This window comes from Lynx canadensis, chromosome B4 (genome assembly GCF_007474595.2).
Source record: "Lynx canadensis isolate LIC74 chromosome B4, mLynCan4.pri.v2, whole genome shotgun sequence".
Taxonomy (NCBI): Eukaryota; Metazoa; Chordata; class Mammalia; order Carnivora; family Felidae; genus Lynx; species Lynx canadensis.
In genome coordinates this window covers 9,038,572-9,048,417 of record NC_044309.1, presented here as the reverse complement: position 1 = coordinate 9,048,417, position 9,846 = coordinate 9,038,572, and the positions used below count along the sequence as shown (strand labels likewise).

Below are 9,846 nucleotides of genomic sequence, written 5' to 3'. Positions count from 1 at the left end.
AGAAACAGCTTTGTCACTCAATCAATTTTAATGGAATAATGGATATTTTGGCCAGATCTTCCTTACATCCACAGGACCTTTCCTGGAAGGTCTCCTGGCTCTTGTAATAAGTCTACTTTTCCCCAAGCCCACTTCACTAAGTCACCTAAAACCAGGTGACTTCTACACACAAATAAAGGGATATTTTTCTCCGTAATTCTTAATCTGGAAAATCTGTATTTTTTCTTAATTTATTTGTTTACATTTATCTTGCTATAGTCTAAACTGACTATGCTAATTCAGATTCTTCAAATAAAACACAGTCAATCCAGCAAAGACTTACTGAAGAAACAGGTGATGGGCTGTTTCACATACTGCGTAGACTTGGGGTGGGGTAGATTCAAGTACAGTTGGATTCATGGTTCACACAGGCATTCAGAACTTGGTTTCTTCCTTCTATACTGGTTTCAAACTCGATGTATCAGCTAGATGGTGGCAGTAAACTCAGCTTCAAGCCCAGATAGGGATGGTTCCTTGCACTATTTCAGAGGGTTTAACAAAATTTTCATGATTTATTATCTCTGAAGTGATAACATGCCCATCTCTGAAGCAATCACTGTGGCCTGGCGGCTGTGCTGCTCTCACTGATCAAGTACGAGTGACATGATTTCCTTGGGTTCACAGAACCACCGTGAGTAGAGGGATTTTCAAAATGAAAATAAGCCATTAGCAAAAGCAAAGCAAGAGGACACCTATTGGTTCCTGAACAAATACTTCCCGGAGTTGAATGCTTCTGGCTGTCTATTAACCCATAATTACTCCCTAATATCCCATGAAGACAATACCTTAATCTTCATTTAAGGCGCCCACCTCATCCACCAAGGAGTGGACCACTGCTTCTCAGCAAAGTTTAGGATCTTCAAGTAATCAGAAGTATCTCCTGATGCATTTAAAATTCAGAGGAGGAGAGAAAAGAAAACAAAAACCAAAACCCAATGCCACTTCCTATCTGAGAAAAGGAGGAGGGATTTGGGGCCATGCTGTCTCTTGGTTCCTCTAGACCTAAACAGTGAGAACCCACTGGCAGTAGAGGGAGTTTCTTAGATTCTCTCCGGGTTTGCCCCAGATGCTGCTTCTCAGGGGGCATCTCCCATACTTTTCATATAGGAGATAAAAATGTGATTATGGGACCTCTTGACATGTGATGGAAGGACCCAAAAAGACCTTGGGTGCATGTGAGAATTGAACTGATACTGTGGACAAGCAAAGTTGTCATATGGGAAGAGTGACAAGAATATCAACAAGAGTGATGGGGTGGGGGATAAAAAAGAACGGAAATAAAATACTACGAGAGGAAACTGGAGGAGTAAATATTCAGTCTGTGAATTATAACGGTTTCCAAGGAACATTTGGAATGAAAGATATTCAAAATCAGTTGACACAAAATCAATAATCAAAAAAAAAATTAAAAAACTTTTATTATGCTGAAAACAATTAATATACAAATAAAACCTTTGCTGGAGTTTGGCAAAACCAATGGGGAAAAGATACATACATCTGTTCATACTAGAAAAATGTTGAATTCTAGGAATAAAGAATTGTACACATTTAGGTGTTAAAATACACACAAACACGTGATTAAATGTTAAAAACAGATTGTTTCATTCTTCCTCAAAAGTGTAAAAATATAAATTAAACTGCCTCCAAAGTCTCCAAAATATGGAGTATGAAGATAGGGCAGGCTCAGTTTCAAAGCAAGGAACATAGTGATCTAAAAATGTTATATTGTGCTAAGGTGTCACTTGTGTTTAAAAGTAACTGAAAATAACAAAATGAGAGTTTAAATCATAAAACAAAAACCAAAAACACTTAAATAGAACTCACTATATATTAGTCCCTGTTCCAAAGAGTTTATACGTATGGACTCATATAATTTTTGCAACAAACCTGTGAAATATGTACTATTTTTATCACATCAATAGATGTGTCCAATTTCAGGAAAAGTTAAGTAACTAAACCCATACTGATAACGCATAGGAACCAGAATTCAATCTAGGCATTTTGGCTCCAGAGTCTACACTAAGATGAAGTGTTTGAGGATTGGCATTGGGAAAAAAAAAAAAAAAAAAAAAAAAGTTTGAAGATGCACTCTACCAAAATAAGAGCTGAATTGAAACTAAGAACTTAATTCTGTGAAATTTGGAAATATAAAAATACTGCTCTATCTGACCTTACTATTAACAAAAGGATTTTGAGGCCCAGGGGAAAAAATATAGGTACAAGGTAAACCGGGTAAAGTAGGAATTCTATAAACAAAGTGTTAACACACATTATTTTTGGGCATAAATTATTGATTGTACTTCTAATTTTCTGTATTTTTAAGTTTGTATTGGTTAGACATGATTCCCTTTAAAACAATAAGAATAAATTCTTTTGATATGCCTTGCTGTTTGTATGATTTGCATTACTGTTGTCTTTTGTGTTGAAATCATAGGAGAGTTTAAAGGATTAACATAAAATTGCTAAACCACTAATTCTTATGGAGTTGGACCCTTTGTACACATCCTGGGTTATCTGATGTCAAAGAAATGTAGTAGCTATGTTTCATGTCCTGACCAGATGCTATGGGAATAAGAACCTAGCACAGGTGGGTATCTGTGGAAGAATTAATATTTTTACTTTTTTTAAAATTGTAATTTGTTTCCCTATGTTGATTTGTTTTATATACAGCTGAGAGATCAAAGTCACTGTGAAGGTGGAAATACAGGACCTTTTTCCAACTTGTTAGATAAACTGGACTTTCTCCTATTTCCCACCTCTTCAGAAAACGAATAGAGTGTACGACCAACTGATTTGAACTTATACTCATTTTTGCCAAAAAAAAAGAAAAAAGGCACATATAACCTCAGAGCAGGATTTATAGTCTCGACTATTATGATAGGAGTCTTATCGTTAGACTCAAAAGAGTTGTACAGAGGCTAGTCCCTACTCCTTATGCCTTCCGGGAACAGGTTGTGACAGGGTCCCAACATGACTGAATGTCATTCAAGATGTGGGGAAATAGGTTCTACCTACATAAATGCACTAGAAAAAAGCTTAGGAGGGAAAGCCACAACCATGGGGTGAAAGCACCCAAGGTTAACTAGTGAGATACTATAATGGGATCATGAGTAACTTGTTATATCACCTGCAGGAAATTACTTTCCATCTGATGCCAGTATACTATTGTGTTTAGATCACAAGCTCCACTTGCCCCCCAGACCCTTTGCTTCTTACACACACGTTTATCTGATTGTATTCTCTATGTTCACATGTGTAAGATATTGTTTTCTTTATGTTCACTGTGAGGGTAGTATCTTGTGAGTTCCATAAATACAGAGACAAAACTGTATTACTCTTTGTGGCTCTTGACTCCTTTCGGACATTAGCCTCTCTTGTATTCAATTCCGTGTCTGCTCTCTTTCTGGACAAGAGAGAACTCCAGACTCCTAGTCTGCGACACAAAGACCTATAAATGGATGAAAGGTGGTACCTGAGAAACACACTATTTCTAAGATGTTTGGTGCAGATGGATAGATGCTACATGATGCTTCCTAACCTGCAGAGATGGTGTTAATTGGAGAGTATGTCTAAAAGAATTAACACTTAAGAGTGCTCAATATACTAATTTTATGTGGATTAGTAAGGGAATCAGTAAACCTATCAGGTGAGGAAAGGTGTAAATTTTCATTAGTAACTTGAATCTGAACTGGACCTTTCCAATACACCTGGAAGAGAGGCAAAATGAAAGCTTTGTATTTCTTTGTGCATAAATGATTTCTTCCTGATCTTAAGCCCTGCTTGTACATAAACACTTGAAGTAATTTCCTTCACTGTTCCCTTTCTGGAAATTCTAGCTCAGCTTGATTCAAACAACAATGGATATCTTTTCTGATGAGATGGTTTCTCTTCAAAGTCTACAATATGGTTAGTAATGAATATTGTGTTAGCATCTCTCTGTAAGTTAATGTCTTTGGATCCTTTTTCCAAAGTCTAGAAGATGGTTGGAAATTACATATATATACATAAAGTATATCTATCTACCTATATATGGATGTGTATGTATATACCCACATATATACACATATACATGGATAAATATATACAGATGGGTAAAATGTACGTATTTTAAACAAAATTATAGAGAATTTCATAGTTTAAATATTGTGTATAATATACAGTATATGTATGATTAAATTCTTATGAACTATGATATAATACATTACGATATATTCATACAGTGGCATAAACAAGTTACCTAACAAAGAACAATCTTAATAATTAAAAGCTTACTAATGTCAAAGCATACATGCTAATTAGAGGCAGCAGCATGTTACACAGATAGCACAAGAAAATTTCAGACAGATGTCTAAGGTCAAGAATCATATCTAAATAGCATCTTACTCTACAGGTGTAGCCCAGGGCTTTGCATGGTGAAGGTAGGCAATGCAATTATGTGCTTCTAATATGTGAGAACAGACATCAGGGGTCAAGAAGCCAACCCTACATAACCTCAGTCCAAGGGGATGAGAGATGGTGAATAGAAAGCATCCCTCACAGGGAGGCACATGTGATAAGGAAAAAAAAACATTTTTTTTTTTTCAAGAGCAGGTGGAAGACGCTGGCTGCAACATGCAAGAAGAACCTAGATAAAACATATGTATCTCTATACTGCGGAGCCGGTAGAAAGCAAGAGCACTCTTCAAGGGCCAAAGAGCAAACAAAACAACAGCATGGGGAAGAAAAATAAAATAAAAACAGTGACATTTAAGAACGAAACACAACAATATGTTGTTTGCAAGACATAAAACTAAAATATAAGGAAACATAAATATTAAATGTAAAAGGACAAACACACAGAACAATATCAACCTAAAGTAAGTGGGTATAGCTACCTTACTATGAAACAAATATAATGTAAAATCCATTATTTAGGGCAAAAGCTCATGCCAAACATTTTAATTAAATTTCATAAGCCTAAAATATTCTAAAAATAGATATAGCAAAAACTGATATAACTATAGGAAGAAATGGGCAAAACCATCATCATAATGAGAGATTTCACTATCTCTGAAAACTTACTGGTAGGTTAAGGAGAGAATCAAGGATGCTATAAAAGATTTATTTGATTTATTATTATCAGATTTATTATTAGCACGATTGACCTCATGTATCTATTTATAACCCTGTATCCAATTATACATATTTTCCCAAGCAAAGATGGATTTTTTTTATGTTTATTTTTGAGAGAGAGACAAAGTGCGGTGGGAGGGGGCAGAGAGAGAGAGAGAGAGAGAGAGAGAGAGAGAGAGAGAAAGACACAAAGAATCTGAAGCAGGCTCCAGACTCTGAGCTGTCAGCACAGAGACCAATGCGGGGCTCGAACTCATAAACCGCAAGACCATGACCTGAGCTGAAGTTGGGACACTTAACCGACTGAGCCACCCAGACGCCCCAAGATGGGTATTTTTCAAATGACCATTTACATGACACAGAGTAAGTCAATAAATCTCAAAAGAATAGGCACATACGAGGACCACAGTGCAATTAAGTTTAAAATCAATAACAAAAAGTTAACACTTAAGAAACATACAGTTAAGAATTTCAGACCATGTAAATATATAACTAGTAAAATAATCGTAAGTTTTAAAACACTTTCAACTTTAATTATAATAAAAATAGTAAAGATTAAATTTATGAAAAAGTCAAAACAGGAATTTCAAAGAACATTTAGGCTTCTAAACGTCTACACAGTAAGGAATGAGGGTTGAAAATGAGTTACAAAGTTAGTATTTCAATAGAAATACAAAGTGGAATGAGGGAAAAATAAGAACAGAAGTGAAAGAATGTAAAACTAAGCACACAACAGCATTGATCAAGAGAGTAAACAAATGATATTTCATAAAGACTAATAAAATAGACAAGTCTTTGTGACTTATCTCTGTGATAAGGAAAAAAGAAAAACACCCAGTCAACAGTTTTAGGGATGAAAAAGAAAAGACACAAATACAGAAGTCATATACAGAAATCATAAAGATTGAAGGCATTTCTAGTTTCTTGGCAAGGCATTACTAGGCAAGAATAACTGATTCTCTTGTTACAGACAACCTAAAGAGCCTGATTTTTTTTTTAATTAGTATTTTTTTATTAGTAGTATTTTAAATAGTATTCATGGTCCAACAACACGGTGACAGATTTCCAGGCAGGAATTCAGAGATGATAAGCATTCAAAAAGGTGAGCTGAGAGGTTGCATTTCTCAGAGTATGCCAGGCCAGGAACAGCATAAGATGGTCTCAGTACCTGTTGCTAATGGTTTGAGGCAATGGGACAGAATCCTTGGGCTGTCTGGGGCCAAGAATCCCTCTAAAGCCCTTCTCTGGCATGCTTCATTCACCTTAGAGTATAACCAAGAGCTGTGGATTTTACCCTGGGACATTGGTCTGTCTCAGGAGGCATGCAAAGGTAAGACCTACTTGATGGATACTAAGTGCTGAAGGAATCAGAAATCTTATAGCTACCTAAAAATCTATAGTTTCAGTGTTCCATAGTTCATTAGTGATATCCATTTAGACTGCTTTGTTTTCATTATTACAAACAACTTACAATGAATTTCCTTCTTTTGCTGTGTGCTAACATACTATTTTTCTCATGTAAATACCTCAAAGTGGAATTGGATTATAGAATTAGCAAAAAAGTAGTACATTATAAATTTAATAGATAGCCCTAAATATATACTAATACAGGAAATAACTAATTTAGGTACATTCTCATCTATACTTGATATTATTGAACATTTGAAATTTTAAAGTATGATAGGATAAGTTTCATCTCACGGTTTTGATTGTACTTCCTTGATTATTTGAGAATATGCTACTGTTTATTTTTATTGGTGTTATTGTTTCTTGTCTGTTTATGCTACTATTATTTTATTTTATTTCCTGTTTGAGCATATGCTATTATTTTCATTATTATTTTTGTTGTCTATGCTATTTTTTAAAATTTCCTGTAAATTGTCTGGTCATAGCAAAATGTTCCTTTGTGATTTTAAATTTTGTGTCATATGAGTTTTCCTATCCCAAATTTGTAAATATGATTTTGTCTGTACAATTTTAATAGTTTTTGAGATTTTTACAAGTACTTAAATTCATCTTTAGTCTTAGATATATATAGTATCTAGAGTATTTTTTAGTATTTTGAAATGATAATGTAAGTCCATCTTATTTTTCTAAAGCTATAGTCATGTATGCTAACACCATTAATTCAATGATCTGTCCTATCATTATTGGTTTGAAAATGCTACCTGTATCACATGCTAAATTATCACACAAATACACACTGAACACACAATCACATGTTGTTCTACACTACAGAGTCCATCTGTTCCACTGGGTTAATTAATTGCTCTATTTCTGTCCTAACACTAAGTTGTTTAGATACAGTTTTGTAATATGATTTTTTAGAGTGTCCAAAGAAAAATCTGGTAAACATACGTAATGTCTTCCATGCCACCATATATGTCTGTCTATATATATCTGTGTATGTAATACATACACATATAAAGATAGATTCTTCTTTCAAGAAATGCATTATAGGTTTCAACTTTTTGTGTATGTCTATATACACAGATATATACACATGTACACATAAAATATATATTTTCATACCATATTGTCTTAATTAGTTTCAAACAAATGTACATAGGTGTTTATGCATTTCCTCCTATATTTTTTCATCTTCAAGAGTGTCTTAAGCACTTTTGGTCTTATATTTTTTAGAATACTTTCATAAGTTTAAACACATACATGAACACATACACTGGAGTTCTGACTGAAATCATATTCAATATATACAAACTGATTTGGGAACAATTGACATATTTTGTATTATTGAGCTTCCCAATATACGAATATGGTCTATTCCCTTCTTTGATTTTCTTCAATAATGTTACTTAAGTTTCTATATCAAAGTCTTCTATATATTTTATTGTATTTTATCTTACATTTTTGGGCTCCAATTATAAATTATATATTTTTTTCACATTCATTTCTGAAATATAAAAGTGATTTTTTAAATATAATTTATTGTCAAATTGGTTTCCATACAACACCCAAAGCTCATCCCAACAGGCGCCCTCCTCAATGCTCATAAAAGTGATTTTTTTTATATTATCTGCTAAACTAATTTTTTTTTAAGAAGGGACCTATTACTTTTATGATACAATTGCATCTGCTTGCAAATATATTTTAATATACTTTAAAATCTCTGTAACTTTTTTTGTCTTATTACAGTTACTACATGGTCAATAAATGTTGAAAAGTAGCAATTAAACAATACCTCCAAGAGGTTGCTACCCTTAAGTGTTTTCTATATACTCTTTACCTGATTAAGAAAATTCATTCCTGGGGTACCTGGGTGGCTCAGTCCATTAAGCCTCTGACTCAGTTTGGGCTCAGGTCATGATCTCACAGTTCATGGGTTTAAGCCCCTTGTTGGGATCTGTGCTGACGGAGCAGAGCCTGCTTAGGATTCTCTCTCTCTCTCTCTCTCTCTCTCTCTCTGTCCATTCCCCATTCACGCTCTTGCTCTCTTCTCAAAATAAAGAAACTTAACAAAAAGAAAACTCATTCCTAATTGTAGTTTGTTATTTTTTGTTAAATCAAGAATTGATACTGAAATTTATCAAATGCTTTTTCACCAGCTGAGATGATATTACTTTTCCTCTGTAATTTGTGAATCTAGGGAATTATGTTAATTGAGTTTAGGATTTTGGATGAAATTACATTTTTGGACGAATCTGTTTGCTAATTATTTCTTGTTTTAACTTAGTAATGCTACGTTTACAATCTTAAATCAAATTTAATATTGTGATTCATCTATAATTTTCTTTTTCCATTAAATCCATAACATTTTTTATTTACCATTGCATGTTCTCTTAACTTTGTAAAGTTGCCATAATACTTTAAGATTTTTACTAATGAAGCTTTCTTTTACAGAAGGATTTATTAGAAATTGAATTTAGTATTTATAACATGTCCAGATTTTCTACACTTGATCTTAGCCAAAAGGCCGAGAAGCGATGCAGATTTTCTATTACTTCTGTTGTGTTTTCCTAACTTGTATTTTCTAGGAGTTTTACTATTTTATTTTGCTTTCAAATTTACTAGCATAATTTGTTCATCAGAACCACTTATGATTATTTTAATTTCTCTGTGATCTAGTAGACAGCCTTCTTTATTTCCCCTTTTTTGGAAACATTGCAGGTTTTAAAATGTTTATTTTTGAGAGAGAGCACGAGTTGGGGAGGGGCAAAGAGAGAGGGAGACACAGAATCTGAAACAGGCTCCAGGCTCTGAGCTGTCAGCACAGAGCCTGACTCAGGCTTAAACTCAGGAGCCTTGAGATCCTGACCAGAGCCAGTCAGATGCTTAACCAAGTCACCCTGGTGGCTCTGGAACATGTCATATTTTACCTTAGTCTTTCAGAGAATTATCAATTTTATCAGACTTTCTATGAAAGTCTTTCTTTGCTAATCTTCTCTATTGAGTATTTACATTTTGTTCATTTCTGATTTTTCTATTATTTTATTACCTGTCAATTTGATTTCAATTTGCTGTCCATCTCTACTTTCGTAAATAGATTTTTGGGTAAATAATTTCAGCACTCTATTTTTCTCAATATACATATTTAAGACTATACATTTTCCTCATAGCAAAACTTTAGTTGCACTAAAGAGCTATAAATATCAAGTGTATTTATTATCATTTATTTAGAAATACTTTAGGATTTTGTTTTCATTTTTTCCTTGAATCATGGACAGTTTAGGAGTG

The 9,846-nt window shown here is 33.8% G+C and overlaps 1 pseudogene; it reads right to left on the bottom strand.

Moving 5' to 3' along the window:
• Nucleotides 1-9,011: 9,011 nt before the first annotated feature.
• On the bottom strand, nt 9,012-9,097 carry LOC115519640 (annotated as a pseudogene).
• Between the last annotated feature and the right edge of the window lie 749 nt (nt 9,098-9,846).